This window comes from Rhincodon typus, chromosome 1, assembly GCF_021869965.1.
Source record: "Rhincodon typus isolate 14 chromosome 1, sRhiTyp1.1, whole genome shotgun sequence".
Lineage (NCBI taxonomy): Eukaryota > Metazoa > Chordata > Chondrichthyes > Orectolobiformes > Rhincodontidae > Rhincodon > Rhincodon typus.
The window spans coordinates 130,569,239-130,590,825 of record NC_063332.1 but is presented as its reverse complement, the minus strand read 5'-3'; the positions used below and the strand labels follow the sequence as shown (position 1 = coordinate 130,590,825).

The 21,587-nt window shown below is 41.4% G+C and overlaps 1 protein-coding gene and 1 long non-coding RNA gene across 3 annotated transcripts in view; one reads left to right on the top strand and one right to left on the bottom strand.

The window, feature by feature from the left end:
* LOC125486584 overlaps positions 1–18,634 on the top strand; it is a 96,481-nt gene extending 77,847 nt beyond the window's left edge. The window contains exon 4 of the long non-coding RNA XR_007265236.1: positions 18,472–18,634. This is a non-coding gene — a long non-coding RNA (uncharacterized LOC125486584). The remainder of the gene's footprint in view (positions 1–18,471) is intronic.
* The window catches only part of LOC109934644 (lipopolysaccharide-responsive and beige-like anchor protein), a 722,782-nt gene that overhangs the window by 168,320 nt on the left and 532,875 nt on the right, over positions 1–21,587 (bottom strand). The window lies entirely within an intron of this gene.

The following is a 21,587-nucleotide window of genomic DNA, read 5'->3' as shown; positions in this document are numbered from 1 at the left end:
AACAAAGCAGACTTCTTAAGAATGAAACCCGAAGGAAACAACACACCCCGATTCTACGGCCTCCCTAAAGTGCACAAACCGGAAGTCCCCCTCAGACCCATAGTCTCCCTTCCAGGCACTCCATCGCACAGATTAGCCAGAGAACTACAAAGAAGACTCAAGCACCTACTGAACAAGTCACCCCACTCCATCCACTCAGCCCAAGAATTCCTCAACTCCATCAAAGACATAAAGATAGAGGTCGAAGAGACCATGATATCGTTTGATGTCACCGCCCTATTCACGTCAATAGACATACCACGAGCAAGGGAAACAATGACAACACTACTTGAACAAGAATATGACCCCAGTGAAACCATCTCCAAGGACAACATGCTTAAACTACTGGACCTATGCCTGACCACCCACTTCACCTTCAATGGCCAAACATACGAGCAAATCAACGGGACACCCATGGGATCGCCTATCTCCGGACTCAGAGCAGAAGCAGTGATGCAAAGACTGGAAAGGACTGCCCTTCTGCAAATCCAGTCTAAACTATGGATACGCTATGTAGACGACACCTTTGTCATCATTAAGCGGACCAAATTAGAAGAGACACACAAACTCATAAACAACACCCTCACCGGAACAAAATTCACCAGAGAGTAGGAGAAGAACAAACAACTCCCATTCCTGGACGTCATGGTAGAGCGCAAGACAAATGGGGAACTGCAAACAAAAGTACACCGAAAAGCCACACACACAGACCGGGTATTGAACTTCAATAGTAACCATCCCAGCACACACAAACGAAGCTGCGTGCGAACACTGTTTAAAAGGGCAACAACACACTGCAGCAACATGGAACTACGCCAAGAGGAGGAAGAATACCTCTTCCAAGTGTTCAAGGATAACTGGGTCAGGAGATGCCTACAGGAACAGCATCAGAAAGATTCTACACGCCCCGACACACTCATCACACTATCCTACATCAGCAGCACGTCAGAACTCACCACAAGACTTCTACGACCGCTGGGCATCAGAGTGGCACACAAACCCACATCAACCCTACGACAAGTGCTCACCCGAACTAAAGACCCACTCCCCGCCATAGACAGGACCAATGCCATCTACAAGATCCCCTGCAGAGACTGCGAGAAACACTATATCGGACAAGGAAGGAAACTAACAACAAGAGTACATGAACACCAACTGGCTACAAAAAGACACCAATACTCACTGATCTCAATCCACATGGACAAGGAGAACCACGACTTCGACTAGGACAACACCAAGATCCTGGGACAGGCTAGGCAGAGACAAGCACGAGAATCCCTGGAAGCATGGCACTCCACGAAGCAGGCTATTAATAAACACATCGAACTCGACCCCATATACATTCCACTACGGAGGAAACCCGAAAGTGAGGCAATCCATCACAATGGACCCCAGAGTTTAAAAGCCAGGAGGGAAAACATACCGATGCTTCATCAGAGGCTGCACTGGGGATGTTACCAAGCACGATAACGAAACGTCTGCGGAACAACAAACCAGCTCAGCGAGCCAACCAACCTCAACACCCACAACCCGAGCTACAAATCTACTCCAAAACCTTATGAGTTTTAGTTTCCATTCCAAACCCATGTCAATTTGAAATTTTTTAAATATTGTAATTGTGGAAAGATCCTTAATTCACAAGAAAGATTTTTCGAAGCTTAAGATTTCAACCAGCAATCATATGTTTCCAGAATTGTCATGGCATCCCATGCTGTTGACTTGCAGTGAGCAATTTCTTGAATTTTATTTCCGTCAAAGTTAAGCATAGGAATAGTGCAAACTGGAAGAACAAGACACAAGCTGCAGATTTCAATCGAACTTCTGACATCAACTGAAAGGTCTAATTGACAGGCAATTCACTTGGTGCAGAGTGAAACTATATCAGACATTCTCCCTGGTAAGATATCCCACAAGGAGATTGACTTAGTTCTGATTTAGTCTTTCTGTACCCATAGCAGTGTAACCTGGCTAGATCCGAGGCACTTTGAAGATGAAACCAAAGCCTAGTTTAAGTGGCAGCTCTTGATTTGCCGCAACATAGTTGTCTGTGGACATGTAAATATTTTCAAGTGCCCCACTGAGAGCTGTTGAGAAAAATGTTCCACCTCTTGACAGTCGAAAGTGTGGTTATGTATATGTCATAGTGCAGCTGAACTTTATTTATCTTGTGGGGCTTTAGTAATGATTGGTGGTAGAGAGAGGGATTCTTATGAATTCACCTTAAAATTACTGCAATTCAATAATTGCTGATAATTGAAGATATTATTTCTTCTATGTATCACAAAATCCATTGAAGAAATAACACTTTCATGGAGATTATGTGACCTGCAGACTTAGGCATGTAACATTTAATGGGATCTAGGGTTTTCTTCCTCTTTTACTTCCTCCTCCCTATTTCATACCTCACAGCCCATTGTACTGTGAATATCAATATTTGGTTTGCTGATCATAGGCGAATTTTAATTTGCAATTTAAGTTGCCAATTCTGATTTATAAAATGTAATTTGGCTCTCTTAACAGATGCGTAAATGCGATATACTTGTGCTATTTTTATTCAAACAAGTGGATAGATTGTTGACACCTTGTCGTGATGCCTCAGTTATGAATTATGATGTCATTGGTTTACATTGTGAAGGCTTTCCGTTATTGTTGAGTAAAACTGATAGCAACTTCTGCTCTCAGCTCTTACTGAATTAAATTTGGAAATCTAGAGGTTGCTGTTAATGATGCTCTGCTCCTCCACAGGGTGCACTGTTGTAAATTTCACCAGTGAAATCTTCACACTGATCACTAAGATTGGATGAATTTAGTTTAATTAACTATTATTCTCCTTCTAGCGACACGTGAAAAGGTTAGGTCTCAATCAACCAATAGTAACTGAGTTTGTGGTTGCATAGTGAATGATAATTACTATTGGACATCCTAGTTGATCCTGAAAAAATAAGTTTATAATTGTGGAGCATCATTCCCTCAGGAAAAAAAATGCAGATTTTTAAAGGAATAGACTTTAAAATCAACGTAACTGTTATTTCTGTTTTGTGGCTTTCCGGTAATCTTAGTGTATGTCTCAGTCGTCATTTTGCTTCTTGTGAAATGATATAAATGTAATTTATGTTTCCTCTATTTTATTACTCATGTTGCTATCTCTGTGTCTCAATGAGGATTCTTCCATTTGAATGCTTGAAGATTCTCCTGTAGATTATCTTGCTTAAGATTGCAGATCTTCCATAGATAGCATCAAATTTAACAAGATGCTGGGTGACTGGAAGTCTCCACTGGCAAGCCGTTGAAATTCTATGGCCAGTGGTAGAGGAGATGAATGATGAATGCCATTCCTTTCATCTAATTTGTTACAATCAGAACAACAGCCATGTGTACAATCTGAGGGTAAAACCTCAGATTGCTGCATTTTATTATTATGAACAAATTATATAAAGTATGTAATGTGTTTTGCTGAAAAGCAACTTTGTACAATGTGAATATAATTAATTTTTAAATATGACAATTGATTAAGGAACAATCTAATTTTTTGAAGTGTTCTCTCCTTCACTTTTAATGTCTCTATGAGTGGTTTCATGTTGTCGGATCTCAATGCCTCCTGCAAAATTTGGATTAAAATTCTCTGTTACTTGTGTTCCTTTGAAGTGTGTTGTGAAGCGAGAAAAATAACTGAACAAGGAAATATTTTCAATTCCCTGAATAAGAAAACAAATCAACTTACCCCTGCCTGTGTTGGTGTATTATATACTTGGGAAGATTCATTAATTTGCAGATTCTACTTTATTATTTTACTTGCAACTCACTTTACTATTTATAGAGTACTGTTTCATTAATCACAAATAAATTCACTACTACAGACACCCAAAAGATTCTTTAAAGTCTATAAATAGATGTAACTCAATTTTTAATTATCTAATTTTATTTCTAGAGATTCAATTGCCATTTAATGTAGTGTATTGAATCATTATCATTGTTGTAAGCATCATGTCTGTAAATTATCCTTTGATATCAAGGAATGGTGGTAGTTCAAGTTTATATGTGAACATAAATAAAATTCTGTCGAAAGCATATGTCTAGAAGAAACATTGCAGCAGATTTCCATATGGTCAGCCTTTGCTCTGGCATGATATACTATCTGATAATTCATTATGGGGAATGGTTTACAATTCACTAGTCTCATTGTAACAAGAAGAAAATGTCAACCCATCTACAAAACATTTACAAGCCCTTCTTCTTTCTTGATTGAAAGTTCTAATTAAGTGGATACAGAAAATTAACTGAAATTAGCTGTCAGAAAGTCACATTTAAATGAATGATGAGCTGCTCCAGCAGTAAACATTTAAATGATATAAATTGCCATTTAAGTGTATGGTTTAATGTTTGTCATGCTTTAATGTGACATGAAACTGCAGTGGCAATCAAACAGCTTGTCCTGATTTGAACATATTAGAGGAGTTTTGTTCCTGTGCGACTTTGTGTTGTGCTGAATAGTTATTTTGGACTTTGCATGTAGACTACGTATATCCTCAAATGTGTTGATTTTAATGAAGCAAGTCAGAATTCTGGTATTTTATTCCCAGTAAGTGCTTACTAAATAATGAATTTATTGCATACTTCGCTATTGGGTTTGCTCTACATAATTTATTATTCTGACATAAGTAACCCATTGCAGCCTTAAATATGGACTATATTTATTTTAGTGGCAATTCTACATTCAGAAGTTTAAATCATAGAGCTGTTGTATTATTTAAATTATTACTTTATGAAATATACCAGCTGATACTTTCCAGCTAGGATCAAGAACATTTTTTAAATAATTCATTATTTTATGTAGATATTATCATATGTCAAAGGCACATTGATGAGTTAATATGTGAAAACATGGTCATTATCGGTACACAGATCAAAAAAACCACCAACAAAACAAAAATTGCCCCTAGAACATATCTCCATTCTGACTGACAACAAAAGAGTTGTAAAACAAAACTCTGCACAACCTCTGCATTTAAAAGAAATTTAAGTGCTGAAAAGCCAACTCAAAATTTTCACCAAATTTATTACACCACAATATCTCAATTCTGTGTGGCATAATACTGCTGGAGGAATAGTTCACTTTGCTGTTTCACTGAGCCAGTGAAAATAAGAAGTAGGAGGAATTGCAGGCCATTCAGCTCATTAAGCCTGCTACCCCATTCATTACTGGTTGTGGCTAAAACTCCATTTTCCTACTTCTCCTGCATAATTCGTGACTCCCTTGTCAATCAAAATTCTGTCCATGGCAGTCTTGGAAATGTTCAATAACCAAGCCTTCACTACTTTTTGTGGAAGAGAATTCAAAACATCAATAACGATTTGAGAAAATAAATTCCTTCTGAGCCGTGTCTTAAAGAAGAAACTCATTTTCTTAAAACTGTTCTTGCTTATTCTAGACTCTAAAAAGAAACATTCTCCCAACAACCAACCTGTTAATCCCCTCAGAATCTTTGTTTATGCCTTTCAGTAAGATCACCTCTCATTTTTTTGAAACTCTAATTTATAAGCTTTACTTATTCAACCTTTTCTCGTAAGATAATCCCTTCATCTCATGAAGCAACATACGGAACTTTCTTTGAAATTATTCCAATACATGCATATCTCTCTTTAAGTAAGTTGACCAAAACTTTACTCAGTACTATAGGTGTGGTCTCACCAAATCCCTGTGAAGTTACAATAAGGCCTCCCTACTTTGGTTTTCCATTGCTTTGTAATAAAGGCCTACATTCCATTTCCCTTCCAAATTATGTGTTGTACCTGCAATTTTTGTGATTCATATACAAGGACACCTAGATTCCTCTGTCCTGCGGTTCCTTGCAGTTTCTCTCCATTTAAATAATATTATGCTTTTCTATTCTTCCTGATAATGTGGACAAGCTCGCATCTTCTCATGTTATATTCCATCTGCTAAATTTGCCCAGTCATTTAACCTAGATATATCCAGTTTCAGATTCTTAGTGTCTTCCTCACAACTTATTTTGCTTTCTATCTTTGCATCACCAGCAAGTTTGACTAAGTATGATCTGTCCCTTCATCCAAGTATACAAATATATATTTGGGGCCCCAAAACTGATCCCTGTAGCAGTCTCATTACAGTTTGCCAATCCAAAAATGATTCATTTATCCCAACCCATTTACTTGATAGGTAGCCAAGCATTTATCAATGTTAATATATTAACTGTAATATTTTGAGATTTCTTTTCTTGTGTAGTACCTTTGATGTGGCACCTTAGCAAATACCTTTTGGAAATCCAAATACATTTACAGATTCCACATTATAAAGACTGTAGTTGCATTCTAAAGAACTTTAATACATTTGCCAAACACAACTTCCCTTTCACAAAACTCTGAGTTAAGACACGTCCATCCTGGGCCTCCTCCAGTGTCACATTGACACCACCCGCAAACTGGAGCAGCAACACCTCATATGCTGGCTCGGGAGCCTACAACCCAATGGCCTAAACATGGAATTCACCAGTTTTAAAATCTCCCCACCCCCAGCCTCATCCCATGTCCAATCCTCGCTCTCATCCCCACATCCTTGACCTGACACAACCTGTCTCTCTTGTCTCCCACCTATCTGCCCCACCCATCCCACTGACCAATCCCCACCACTCCCTACCTGCACTCATCTATCACCATTCCACATACCTTCCCCAGCCCCACCCCTCCTCACTGTATTTATTTCCCAGTTCCCTTCCCCCTCCCCATTTCTAAAACCAAAAACATCAACATTCCTGTTCCTCTGCTGCCTGGCCTGCTGTGTTCCTCCAACTCCATACTGTGTTGTTACTATACAGACTCTGCCTTTTTTTTTGAAAATCGTTCTCTAAATGTTCTACTACTACCTCCTAAATAATGAATTCCAGCATTTTATCAATGACCAATGTTAGAAAACCGGCTGTCATTTCCTGTTGTCTGCCTCTTTTCTGTAGAATAGTGGTATTGTACTCGTGATTTTCAAATCCACTGGGACATTTCCTTGCTCTAGTCCAGTTGCTCTGGTGGCACTTTTCTTTCATAGAATCCCTAGAATGTGGAAGCAGGCCATTCGGCCCATTGAGTCTATACCGATCCTCCTAAAAGCATCCCACTCATATCCACAACCCCCTACTCAATCCCTGTAACCCTGTATTCCCCATGTCTAACCTATCTAGCCTGCACATCCTCAGACACTATGGGCAATTTAGCATGGCCAAACCACATAACCTGCTCATCTTTGGACTGTGGGAGGAAACCAGAGCATCCATGGAGAATGTGCAAACACCACACAGACAGCTATTCGTATTCTTCTAAACCTCAAAGAATTTAGCCCAATCTGCTCCAGCTTTTGAGATGGTTTTTTGGAGCAACTTGTGATAGAGCCCACTCAGGAACAGGCAGTTTTGGATTTGGCAATGTATAAATGAGACAGAGTTGATTAGGGAGCTTAAGGTAAATAAACCCCTAGGGAGCAGTGAACATAATATGATAGAATTCATCCTGCAGTTTGAGAGGGAGAAACTAGAATCAGATGTAGCCGTACTGCAATTGAGTAAATGTGACTACAAAGTTGTGAGGGCACAGCTAGCCAGAGTTGATTGGAGGCAGAGCCTAGCAGGGAAGATGGTGGATCAACAATGTTTCTATGGGTAATTCAGGACAATTTCATTGCAAGGAAGAAGACGCTTACGAAGGAGAGGAGTAGGCAACTAGAGGTAACAAGAGAAATTGGGGATTGCATTAAAAGTAAAAAAAAAAGTGTTCAATATACTGAAGATTAGTGGGAAACCAGAAGATCGGGAAGCCCTTAATAACCAGCAGAGGAGAACTAAAAAAGCAATAAGGGGGGAGGAGACGAAATATGAGTTTAAACTAGCTAGTAATATAAAAGAAGATTGCAAGAGCTTTTTTTTTGATACCTGAAAGGTAAGTGTGGACATTGGACGACTGGAAAATGAGGCTGGAGGAGTAGTAATGTAGAACAAAGAAATGTCAGAGAAATAGAGAAGGTACTTTGTGTCAGTCTTCACAGTGCATGATGCCAGTAGTATACCAGAACTTCGAGTGTAAGGAGGCAGAGGTGAGTGTAGTGGCCATCACTAAGGAGAATGTGCTGAGGAAGCTGAAAGGCCTGAGGGTAAATAAATCACTCGGGTGGGATAGAGTATACACCAGAGTTCTGAAGGAGATTGTGGAAGCATTTGTGGTGATCTTTCAGCAATCACGAGAGTCAAAGAGGGTCCCAGAAGACTGGAAAATGCCTAATATAACTCCCCTATTTAAGAACGGAGGGAGGCAGCAGACAGGGATTTATAGGCCAGTAAGCTGGACCTCAGTCATTGGTAACATTTTAGAACCCCTTATTGAGATGAGATTGTGGAGTACTTGGGAGTACATGGTAAAATAGGGCTGAGTCAGCATAACTTCATCAAGTGGAGGTCATGCCTAACAAATCTGTTAGGATACTTTGAGGAAGTAATGAGCAAGTTAGATAGAGGAAAGCCAGTGGCCGTGATCTATTTGGATTTCAAGAAGACCTTTGAAAAAGTGCTGCACAGAAGGCTGCCAAATAAGATAATAGCCCATAGTATTAAGACAAAGTACAGGCATGATTAGAGGATTAACTGACTGTCAGAAGGCAAAGAGTGGGGATAAAGGGATCTTTTTCAGATGGCAACCGGTGACCAGTGGAGTTCTGCAAGGGCCATGATGGAATTGCAACTAGTCACGTTATACATTAACAATCTGGACGAGAGAACTGAGGCATTGTTGCTAAGCTTGCAGATGACATAAAACAGGTGGAGGGACAGATAATGTTGAGGAGGCAGGGAGGCTGCAGAAGGATGGGTACTGGCTAGGATACTGGGCAAAGAAGTGGCAGGTGGAATACAATATGGGTAAGTGTAAGGTTATGCACTTTGGTAGGAAGTGTAGAGGTGTATACTATTTTCTAAATGGTGAAAGTCTTTGGAAATTTGAAGCACAAAGGAACTTAGGAGTCCTAGTTCAGAATTCTCTTAAAGTTAACATGCAGGTTCAGTTGGCTTGCTGCAGAATACTGAGAGGCCTGGATAGAGTGGATGGGGAGAAGATGGTTTCAGTAGTAGAAGGCAAATGCAGTGTTAGCATTCATTTCAAGAGGGCTAGACGACAAGTACTACTGAGGCTGTATAAGGCTCTGGTCAGACCACATTTGGAATATTGAGAGCAGTTTTGGGACTCGGATCTAAGGATATGCTGGTGTTGGTTGGGGTGCAGAAGAGATTCAGAAGAATGATCCCAGGAATGAAGAACTTGTCATATGAAGAGAGGTTGAAGATTCTGGATCTGTACTCAATTGTGTTTAAAAGGATGAGGGGGGGATCTCATCGAAATTTACAGAATACTGAGAGGCCAGGATAAAGTGGATGAGGAGAAGATGGTTTCACTAGTAGAAGGAACTAGGACCTCAGGGCACAGCCTCAGAGTGAAGGCACGACTCTTTCGAACTGCAATAAGGAGGAATTTCTTCAGCCAGAAGGTGGTGAATCTGTGGAACTCATTGCTGCAGAATGCTATGGAGGCCAAATCATTGAGCATATTTAAGGCTCTTGATTAGTAAGGGGATCAAAAGTTATGGGAAGAAGGCAGGAGAATGGGGTTTAGAAACATAGCAGGTGTGATCGAATGGCAGAACAGACTCAATGAATGGCCTAATTCTGCTCCTACATCTTATCACCTTTTGTCATACAACAAATACCTCATTCTAGGAATCAGTTTCAAGAACCTTCTCTGAACTGCCTCCATTACAAGTCCTTTCAGCTTCAAGTAATGTGACCGAAAACACAATTTTCTGTTTTGGAGTACTAGTTCAGTGTCGAGCATGGAAATGAGCAACATTGGCACGCGGGAAGAACTACTGCTCAAACATCCTGGCCCCATATTTAAATGGAGCAGACATTCGCTTGTTCTCTGCAAACCAGAAATCTCACTCATGCTGTCAGATTTGAAGCTGACAATGTAACGTTCTGGCCCTTGGCCCTTACCCCTTTCCTGTTCAACTTTGCTGTCTTCTCCAGATGGGCATTTGCCCTTGGGTAAACAGAGGTCCCACTTTAGCCAGTCTCCTTTACTTATAACCATTATAGTGTAGCCTCCCTTCCACCGTCATCCTCCAATCCCCAAGCAAATTAGACTGCTGACACCTGATCTCAGTTGGGGTCAACATAGATGATTAATCCCCAAAGAGGACAAAGCAAAAGCTGCTCAATCCAGCTACTTGTATCTCACTTGATGCATGCAACCTATATGCAGTCATGAATCTGAAGGCACATGCTGCTCACTCATAAAGAATTTAATTGTGAACGGGAACATGATTCTGACAAACTTGTTTTTTAATGAGCCTGCATGATATTGAAGTGTTTGCAAGCACTGGGAAACTCAATACTCCTTTAAAGTTTAGAGAACTTACTTGCAAACTTTCATCACACCATTGGAAATATTATTAACACAGTGTGAAGCTGGAGGAGCACAGTAGGCCAGGCAGCATCAGAGGAGCTGGAAAGCTGATGTTTCGGGTTTTCAGAAGGGTCCCAACACGAAATGTCAGCTTTCCTGCTCCTCTGATGCTGCCTGGCCTGCTGTGTTCCTCCAGCTCCACACTGTGTTATCTCAGACTCCAGCATCAGCAGTTCTTACTATCTCTATTGGAAATCTGATTGTCTTCTTTACCAATTAAGTTCCCTCACTTCCCACTCCCAAGAGCAGCACAACATTCCACCCCAAAACCTATCAGTACTTTGGATAACATGGATGTAGTCTCACTAATGTTCTGTACAAGATTTCTCTACTTTTATACACCTTTTTGAATTCAGGCAATTTTTGGAAGATTACGACTAAGTGCTGCAGCTAATGCTCTTAAGAACCTTGGATGGGCCCATCAGACCTTAAGTTCCATTTGTTTTCAATGACATTTTTTCAAGTGGCAGCAAGAAGCAGCAAAACCGTGATATTTGAAAAGAGCACATGGCATAGGTACTCATGTAGTGATGAAATAGAGTGCAGTGGCACTGGCAAGCCTGAATCTAAGGAGGTGAATGCAAGATGCAGTTTATTACATGTTTCGATCAAAACTGATGATGTACCCTCTATTATTAAAAGTGGGAAAGAGAAGCAAATCGGTACACTTAAAATCAAACATCATTTTCCCCTGATTAATGAATGTGAAAAGCACCAAGAAAATATATGAAAAATAATTATCTGAAATATTGAAGTAGGCTGTAACATGCACACACCCCTTCCAAATCAAGGTGCAATATTTCATAGTGTGTACCGTTTCCATCATATTTAGAAAATCCATTACAAAATATACTTCAGATTCATTGCCAAGTGAACAGTCTTGAGTGCAACATCCTTTGATCCAAAAACAGTAATTATATACTAAATTGGAAATAACTTTAAAATGTTTAGGGAATCAGTAATGAGTTTTAACATATTTGAGAATGACTTTTAAGAGTTTGTTTCAATTGTAAAGGGATCAATTTTAATTTTGGGATAATAAAAAAAACTGGTCCATGTAACCGGGCATCCCTTGACCTGCAAGCAGTAGTAACAACAAAGATGTTACATGTGGAGGATATGTCGCAAAACAGAGATACCAAGAAGACAGCAGCTGAAAGTTGAGTGTTCTTGAAGGAAGTACGTCATTGTGTGAAAATTTCCAGGCAGAAGCCTGTATTACTTATCCCAAAGTTAGAATTGATCCTTTTAGAAGTGATGCTGCAAAATTGGCTAAGACTTCGAGGTAACAGCAATGGTGGGGTGAATTTTCAATTTCAGGCCTTATTTATGGTATCTACTCAGGTGTCTGCTCCGCTCAATGCAGATCACAAATCTTTGTACTTGACCATATGCAACATTTGCACATTCAGTGCTAGGCAGGGACACATCAGGCAATAATACCAGAGGCTCTGACAATACCAGAGCAAGCGATAGAAGGGGTCCTCCAGATTCTGTGCAATCATTTCACCCACATACGAGCAACTGATTGTCTTTGTGGAATAGATGGTGACTGCTTTAGAAATACAGACCCAGCAAAGCACTTAGTAAGTGCTGGATATGCATTTAAACCTCCAATCCATCTCTATAGCCAAGGCGAGAGAGGGACAAGGCACTTGATCTTGTTCCATGTCCCCTGTGACCTCAAGTAGTTCGGGTGGTGTCAATCTACAGCCACAGAGAAAAGGAGCACCAGCTAAGCACCCTGGAAGCCTCATCTGAGGAAACTCCAGAGGTGCCTTGTTACCCACCTTCCCTCTGCCAGTGACCTCATTGTCTGCAGCAGTTCAAGCTGAGGGTGATGCTCTTGCACTTGACACCTTAGCTGGGGATTTTGGGGCAGCAACTAGACATGGCAGGAAGGAAAGTAAGAGGACATGAGGGCATGTGGGTGGTATGGGAGTATCTAATACACACTTCTCTTAATATAAACTCACTTGCACAATTGTAATGTTTGCTGTAGTCTCATTACACCACTAGGTGCTGACATGCCTGTCTAAAGTGAAAGGAATGGCATATCTTCCCCCTTCAGAAGGTGATGCTGGTCTTCCATCAGGGCACCTTTTTATTGCCTCATGTCATCAGAAATATGTGCACCTAAAGTTATTTTCATGACCCAGTGAAGTTTAAATCTGGCATTTTGAGGATTATAGTCAAGATTCGCAAGATTATTTTTCAGGGACAATGCCCTTCTCTACTGAGATCACAGTGAAGACATTGAGCCTGTGATTGCAAAATTACAGACTCCACGGAGTGTATGATTAATGGAAAAATGTGGCCCTGTTCTTAGAATTCAGGAGGAAAGATATTTCCCCTGCCAAGGTATTTATAGCCAGGTAAAACATTCTCTGAATAAGAGGTACTGATATGCAAAGGACTTTGTTCTCTAGGGTGCATTGGTGGAAATGTTTGGATTTATTAAATTCATTGAAGTGGAAACATAGTCACTGAGAATGCTAAGTAATTGCAAATATAGTCAAAGAACCCAACTAGTATATAAGAATAGTAAGGGAGTAAGGCGAATAGTGATGTTATTGCTCTGTCGTCTTCATGTTTGTGAGCAACCTCATCACATCTTGGGATCATTATCACTTCCAATTCATCATCAGAGGACTCTCTCCTTCTTCCATGATAATTTTCCCCCTTTGTGCAGTGAGGTTGTAGAGAGCATGATACATCATAATGATGTAGAAGATAGTAAGAACTGCCGATGCTGGAGTCAGAGATAACACAGTGTGGAACTGGAGGAGCACAGCAGGCCAGGCATTATCAGAGAAGCAGGAAAGTTGACGTTTCAGGTCGGGATCCTTCTTCAGAAATGGGGGAGTGGGAAGGGAGCTCCGAAATAGAGAGAGGAGAGGTGGAGCTGGGGAAGGTAGGTGGGATGGTGATAGGTGAGTGCAGGTAGGCAGCGGTGAGAATTGAGGTGGGAGGAGCGGATAGGTGGGAGAGAAGATGGACAGGTTGTGTGAGGTCAAGGAGGTGGGGAAGAGAGGGAGGGTTGGTCATGGGATGAGGCCGGGGGTGGGGAGATTTTGAAACTGGTAAAGTCCACATTGAGACCGTTGGGTTGTTACCTCCCAATGTGAAATATGAGGTGCTGCTCTTCCAGTTTCTGGGTGGCGTCATTGTGACACTGGAGGAGGCCCAGGATGGACATGTCGCCCAAGGAGCGGGAGGGGGAGTTGAAATGGTTCGCAACTGGAAGATGTTGTCGTTTGTTGTGAACAGAGCGCAGCACAAAGGGGTCTCCGAGATTCTGATTGGTCTCACCATTGTAGAGGAGGCCACATCGGGAGCAGCGGATGCAATAGACCACGTTGGTGGATGTGCAGGTGTACCTCAACAATTGCCTTCTCAACAATGACCCTCGTGGAAGTATCTGCAAAATTTCATCTCTCCTTGGCATCTGTCTGAAGATTCCTGTTAGGTATCTTTTGCATTTCGGCCAACTCTGTATGTGACAAGTGACATTAGAAGCTTTGATCACCTGTGGGTGCTGTACAATAGAGGAGTCATGTGGAGTTTTTGGCTGTTGGTTACAGATGATCTGCAAATAAAGGAATGGAATCCTTTCCTATTAACAAACACAACAGGTGTTACCAGCATGGTCAATGTGGGGCAATCATTCGCACCTCTCCTTTAGGAAGCCTGCTGTGGCAGTAAAGTCGATTGCATCCAAGGGGCAATGCACAAATTGATGCATTTCAGCAAATAGAGCATCAGTCATCTCTCAGATATATTTATCAGGAGCTGACTGTGAAATTCTGCAGAAGTCCCCAGTGACTCACTGGAATAATCCATCCTCTCTTTAGCCATTTGGGCTTTAACATGGCCCATGGTTGCAGCAAGCCTCCTTGAATATACCCAGACAGCTTATAACAAACAAATGCCATTTAAAGCCATTTCACTAGAAGAGCAGCAAATGCTTACCTGAATTCCACGAAGTAGTGAAGGTCACCAGATAAATTCTATTATAAGCAGTCGGGTAGTGATGGCTGTCTTAATTGGGAAGGCCCACTTAATTCTAATGAGTTGTGCTTTCATTGAGATGCAAATACATGCACATAAGCTGTTCAACACCTGCATTTGGAAAGGTTGACCTGCCTTTTGAAGTTAGATAACTTTGTTGTATGAGCAATCCGTATTGCTACTCATCAAGTTCTAAAAGCTACCTCTTCTATTCCTCACTATAAAGGTACAGTGGATTTTCTGCCCCATCCTCTTTCAGGGTAGGGATCTACTGTGGTGAACCAATGAGAAGAGACTGTTTTCTTATCGTGTAGTTTATTGCGTGATAGCAACTATGCTACAAGATGCACTTATGTGTTAGACTGTGTCACAGAGGCTATGAGGAAGACCTAGATTACTTCTTTGAGATTGTGAGCTATTCTCCTCACCAACACCGTAAGACCATAAGGTATAAGAGCAAAATCAGGCCATTCAGCCCATCAAGTCTGCTCCCCCATTCAATCGTGGCTGATATGTTTGTCAACCCCATTCTCCTGCCTTCTTCCCATAACCCTTGATCATTTTATTATTCAGGAATCTATCTAACTGTCTTAAGTACGCTCAATTACTTGACCTCCAAATCCGTCTGCAGCAATTAGTTCGAAAGATTAACCACTCTTTGGCTGAAGAAATTCCTCCTAATTTCCGTTTTAAAGTGTTGTACCTTCATTCTGAGGCTGCTAAGTCCTGGTCTCTCCTTCAGATTTCCAAAGCCTTTCCCCATTTAGAAAATAGTCTATACCTCCATTCTTCCTACCAAAGTGCATAACCTCATAATTTCACACGTTGTATTCCATCTGTCACTTCTTTGCCCACTGTCCTATCCTGTCCACGTCCTTCTGCAGCCTCCCCATTTCCTAAACATTACCTGTCCTTCCACCTATCTTTGTACCATTTGCAAACTAAGCAACAATGCCCTCAGTTCCTTTGTCCAGATAATGTGAGTAGTTGTGATCTTAACATGGACTCCTGCAGAAGTCCACTCATCAGCAGCTGCCATCCTGAAAAACACCCCTTTATCCCTATTCATGCCAGTACCTTGCCCCTAACACACCATATAACATCATTCTAATGGGTAGGGCTTAAGGCAGACCTCAGTATTAATACTTTCAGATCCTTATACAACAAAAACATAATCAGAGAACCTCTTCCTGATGACGACAATCTGATGTTTTGCATCTGGCCCAATAAATCCACCCTTCCCCATTCTTACCTCCTTCTCTGAGACTGAAAGACTCCATCTTAGAATTCTGCTTCAAAGAACTGTCTGATGGAAACTGGGACCATATAGACAGGGTGCACTGCCTTCTTATTCTGAAGTAATCTTCATTGTATCTGCTACAATTCCTAATGAAAATTTTAATATTGACTTAACTAAATACCTAAATTCACATAATATACTTTCAACTAAATTATGACATTTGATGAATGGTTTGTTTGGTTTCCTCAAACCGCATCTATAAATTTGCATCAGAGATAGTAGGAACTGCAGATGCTAGAGAATCTGAGATAACAAGGTGTAGAGCTAGATGAACACAGCAGGCCAAGCAGCATCAGAGGAGCAGGAAAGCTGACGTTTCAGGCCTAGACCCTTCTTCAGAAATGGGGGAGGGGCAGGGGGTTCTGAAATAAATAGGGAGAGGGGGGAGGCGGATAGAAGATGGATAAAGGAGAAGATAGGTGGAGAGGAGACAGACAGGTCAAAGAGGCAGGGATGGAGCCAGTAAAGGTGAATGTAGGTGGGGAGTTAGGGAGGGGATAGGTCAGTCCAGGGAGGACGGACAGGTCCCCGCCTCCCTAACCTGTCCGTCCTCCCACCTATCCCCTCCTCCCACCTCAAGCCCCACCCCCATCTCCTACCTACTAGCCTCCTCCCATCCCCTTGACCTGTCCGTCCTCCCTGGACTGACCTATCCCCTCCCTAACTCCCCACCTACACTCATGTTTACTGGCTCCATCCCCGCTTCTTTGACCTGTCTGTCTCCTCTCCATCTACCTTCTCCTTTATCCATCTTCTATCCGCCTCCCCCTCTCTCCCTATTTATTTCAGAACCCCCTTCCCCTCTTCCATTTCTGAAGAAGGGTCTAGGCCCAAAACGTCAGCTTTCCTGCTTCTCTGATGCTGCTTAGCCTGCTGTGTTCATCCAGCTCTACACCTTGTTATCTCTATAAATTTGTATATTGATTGATATGAAATTGTTTCGACTTTACTGTATGAAAGTGATCTGGCAGTAATTTTGGGACAAATTTATTGTCTCAGTATATGTCATCCAAGTTCATTCATTGAGCTATTGAATTGATTTTACTTCGATGTGTCTATTATTTTCTGCATTCTAATTTGGTGCCGTTTGATTTTAAATGAACTGATCTATTATGTGGAACACTTCACTAGATAAATGTTAGTTGCTACTGTTGTTACTTTCCCAGAAGTCACAATTAGCATTTTTTTGTTGGAACTGTATGGTTTATTGATCTTTATTGCTGAGTTCTAAAACAATCAGGGCTTTAGTTGAATTTGATGATGTTATGGATCAGACCAAGCTCCTTCAAAATATATTAAGAAGATAATCTAACATTTTCTTAACTTAAAGGCAAGTCCCAGGCGTTGTGTTCTAGATGCAATTCAATTGATCAAACTGCCAGATTTGAAGCAAAACACATTTTATTCATCCACTATAGTTAAAATACAATGAAAGAAACAAGAAATTGGAATAGCAACTCTACTGGAAAACTGAACAGATAATACATTATTTTACTATTACTAATTAATTGTTCCAATATAGGAAAATCCCATAAATATACCTTTGGAAAAAGGCAAATTCAGTGGAACAGATTGTCTCACAGGTAATTCTTCAGTCCAGGAAGAAAAGCATCAAGAGAAAACTCTAAAGGAGATAGTAGTAAGGAGAGAGTAGCAAGGAGAGATGTACTGCAGCTTCCACCCAGCTTCAAGACCCAGAACTGCTACTGCTGACAACTAAAAATCCTGATTCTGTGGGAGCTTGCTCCTTCCGTTCAGGTTGCTTCTATTGTTCCAACTTAAAAAAAACTCCAAGGCCGCACAAGCTGTTTACTTTATGGGCTTTCAGTAGACAGCTCATCATTTCTGCCTTAAAACCTCTCCTCAAAAAAACACCTCTTGAAGCCATAGTATCGTTACAATAGATAAACAGCATTAAAGTTCTCACTTACTCTATGGCCAAAATTGATGGGTTCATTTAATAGTCTAGCCAAAAGAGCATACCAGAAGTGTGCTAACCCAGTCCAAGCTGAGCAGTAATCATTAATCTGGCAATGCTTTTACTCTGGGCCTGGGACCAGAAACAGGACACTGGACTGCGTGATTAGCAGCAACAAGAAGGCCCCTTGGCTTTAGAATTTACCTGAAAGTTTGGGAGTAGAAGTCTGTTTGCCTTCAATCCTGTCTTCAACTATCTGTTAAGCCCCCTTAAACACTTTGAGCAATCACCCAACATCACCTTATTGGTGTTTTGTCCAGATGCCCCATCATTACAAAAATAGGATACTGGGGTAGGAGGGCTAAGGATGCTCTCTTCCACCTCACTTTCATGACAGATTTAACAATGTTCACTTACTGGGAAGCCTGGGACATTTTAAAACATTGAGGCATTGGTGTTAAATTTATCTTTCTCCATTGTTTTGACTTTTCCACTCAGAGAATAGACATACTCCCCTAGAGGTCATGTTAATGGACACCCAAGCTTCAAAGCCACTAACATTATGGGCTGCAATGTATGAGTTGATTTCCTAAATACAGCTCAAAAAAGTAGATTCTATAAAATGTGTCCCTAGTTAAGAAACTAAATTTTTAATCCAACACTGATATTACCCCTCTATTGTGATTTGCAGGCTCTGGAGAGTGAGTTTGTTTCCTGCCAGCTTCACCAGTGGATTGACCTGATTTTTGGATATAAGCAGCAGGGGCCTGAGGCTGTTCGAAGCCTCAATGTCTTCTATTACTTGACTTATGAAGGAGCTGTCAATCTGAATTCCATCAGTGACCCGGTACTAAGAGAGGTAAGGTAATGGTAAAACAGTGACATAATGCTTGAGTGAATGAACCAGAAGAGTTTTTTTTTGCCAGAAGTACTAGACACAGCAGAAGCATGAGTTAGGAAAAGATTCAACCTTGGTTAAGTCCATCTTTGGTTTCCCAATTTGTTTTAAGTAGCCCATGAAGCAAGCACAGAGTAAGTTTACTTGTAATCATAGAGTCCCTACAGTGTGGAAACAGGCTATTCAACCCGATAAGTCCACACTACCCCTCCGAAGAGCATCCCACCCAGACCCATTTCCCTAATTTCCCATGTCTAACCCACCTAACCTAAACATCCCTGGGCACTTTAACATGGCCAGTCCACCTGTCCTGCACATCTTTGGTCTGTGGGAGGAAACCAGAGCACCCGAAGGAAACCCACGCTGACATGGGGAGAATGTATAAACTCCACACAGACAGTCGCCCGAGGCTGGATTCAAACCCGGGTCCCTGGCACTGTGAGGCAGCAGTACTAACCACTGAGCCACCATGTCATAAACCGTGCTGTCTTCTAAGTATCAAACAGGTGTTTTCACAGGATTTAGTTTGTTTGTTTTACTTATTATGATAGTTAGTGATAGAAAGCTTTAAAATAGTATTCTTGACTTTCACCAAGGAGCTTTAGAATGTGTGACTGGCAGGTTGGTGAAAACAGGCCTGTAGTTCTGACAAATTTTTGTTAACTGCCCCCAGAGACTTTATGATGCATGACAACTACACCATTACATATCATGCTCCAGCACAGTAAAAAAGAGGGAACTTTTTAATCATTCATACTTTGAAATCTTTTTTTCCAAATGCAGCTATATATCTCTGATAATTGGAACCATATTAGAGGGGAAAGACCAGCCAGGTCCCTGTGTGCACAAATACAGAGTAGCTGATTTGCCTGTAGTTCTATAAAGTCATTAGTATATTTGCAGTATGTCAAAACTTACAAAGCCCTTTAAAGCAGTGCTTGTGTACATAATGTCACTGCAGTTGCAAAACACTATAAATGGAAGCAGCTTTTTTTTGTATTTCAGCATCTTGAATGCTTACTCCTGCACACTGAGTACTGATCACAGCTTTTGAAACTCTTGATGAAAAATGTTCAATTGTCTGATACTCCTTTTCTGAAAATATTCAGTAACAACTTGATATCTTTTGTGGTTGGTTGGTTCGCCGAGCTAATTTGTTGTTCCGCAGACATTTCATTACCCTGCTGGGTAACATCATCAGTGCAGCCTTCAATGAAGCGCTGTTGTGTTTTCGTGCCTATCATTTAAACTCTGGTGTCCATTGAGCTGGATTACCACTTCCGGTTTTCCTTTGCAATGAAGTGTATATGGGGTCTAGCTCTATGAATTTAATGATGGCTTTCTTAGTGGAGAACCAGGCCTCTAGGAATTCCCGTGCTTGTCTCTGCTTCGCCTGTCCTAGGTTCCTGGTGTTGTCCCAATCAGATTGGTGGTTTTCCTTATCCATGTGCATGGAGAGGAGTGAGTATTGGTCGTGTCTTTTTGTTGCCAGTTGATGTTCATGTATCCTTGTGGTTAATTTCCTTCCTGTTAGTCTAATGGTTGTCACAGTCTCTGCAGGGAATCTTGTATTTGACATTGGTCCTGTCCATAGTGGGTAATGGGTCTTTGGTTCGGGTGAGCAGTTGGCGTAGGGTTGATGTGGGTTTGTGTGCTAATCTGATGCCCCGTGGTTGTAGGAGTCTTGTGGTCAGTTCAGATGCATTCTTGATGTAAGGTAGCGTGATGAGTCTGTCGGGGTGTGTAGTATCTTCCTGGTGTCATTCATGTAATAGGCATCTTCTGACCCAGTTTTTCGGGCATCCGTTGTCTTTGAATACTTGGAAGAGGTACTCTTCTTCTTTTTGGTGTAGTTCTGTGCTGCTGCAGTGTGTTGTTGCCCGTTTAAATAATGTGGTCGCGCAACTTCGTTGTGTGTGTTAGGGTGGTTGCTGTTGAAATTCAGTACTTGGTCAGTGTGTGTGGTTTTCTTGTGTACCTTTGTTAGTTTTGGTTGGATTAGTGAAAGGGCCATGCTTTCAAGTCTCTGCATTACCGCTTCAGCTATTAGTCTGGAGATAGGTGATCCCATGGGTGTCCCGTTGATCTGTTCATATATTTGGCCGTTAAAGGTGAAGTGGGTGGTGAGGCGTAAGTCCAGTAGCTTCAGCATGTTTTCTGTGGAGATGGTGTCACGATGGTCTTGTTCTTGTTTTAGCAGTGTTGCCAGTGTTTCTCTTGCTAGTGGTATGTCTATCAATGTGCGTAGGGCATATGATACATGGTCTCATCGTTGTCTATTATTATGTCCTTGATGGAATTGAGGAAATCTTAGGCTGAGTAGATTGAGTGGGGTGACTTGCTGACAAAGTGCTTTAGTCTCTTCTGTAACTCCTTGGCTAATCTATGCAATGACGTGTCTGACAGGGAGACTGTGGATCTGAGGGGTACTTCCGGTTTGTGTACCTTCAGGAGGCCGTGAAATCGGGGGGTGTTGGTTCCTTCTGGTTTCATTCTTAGGCAGTCTGTTTTGTTGATTTGTCTGGTCTGTTTGAGTCTCTTTAGTGTGTTGAGAATCTTGTTGCCCTGTTGTGGTGTCGGGTGTATCTGCCCTTGCTGGTATGTGTTCTCGTTGGCTCGTAGTGTTTGTGTCTCTGAGAGGTAGTCCTGTTTGTTTAGTATTACTGTCATGCGTCCTTTGTATGCTGGTAGTATTGTGATGTTTTTGTCCTTTTTCAGTCCTTCTAGGGCCTTCCTTTCTGATGTGTTGAGAGTGTTAAGTTCGCTTTTTCTGATCAGTGTCGGGATCACTGTCTGTCTTATGGCTTGTTGTGTTTCTTCATTGATGCCGTTGGTCTTCAGTGTGGCTTCCAGAGTGGCGAGGAATTCTGATGAAGGGTCTAGGCCCGAAACGTCAGCCTCTCTGCTCC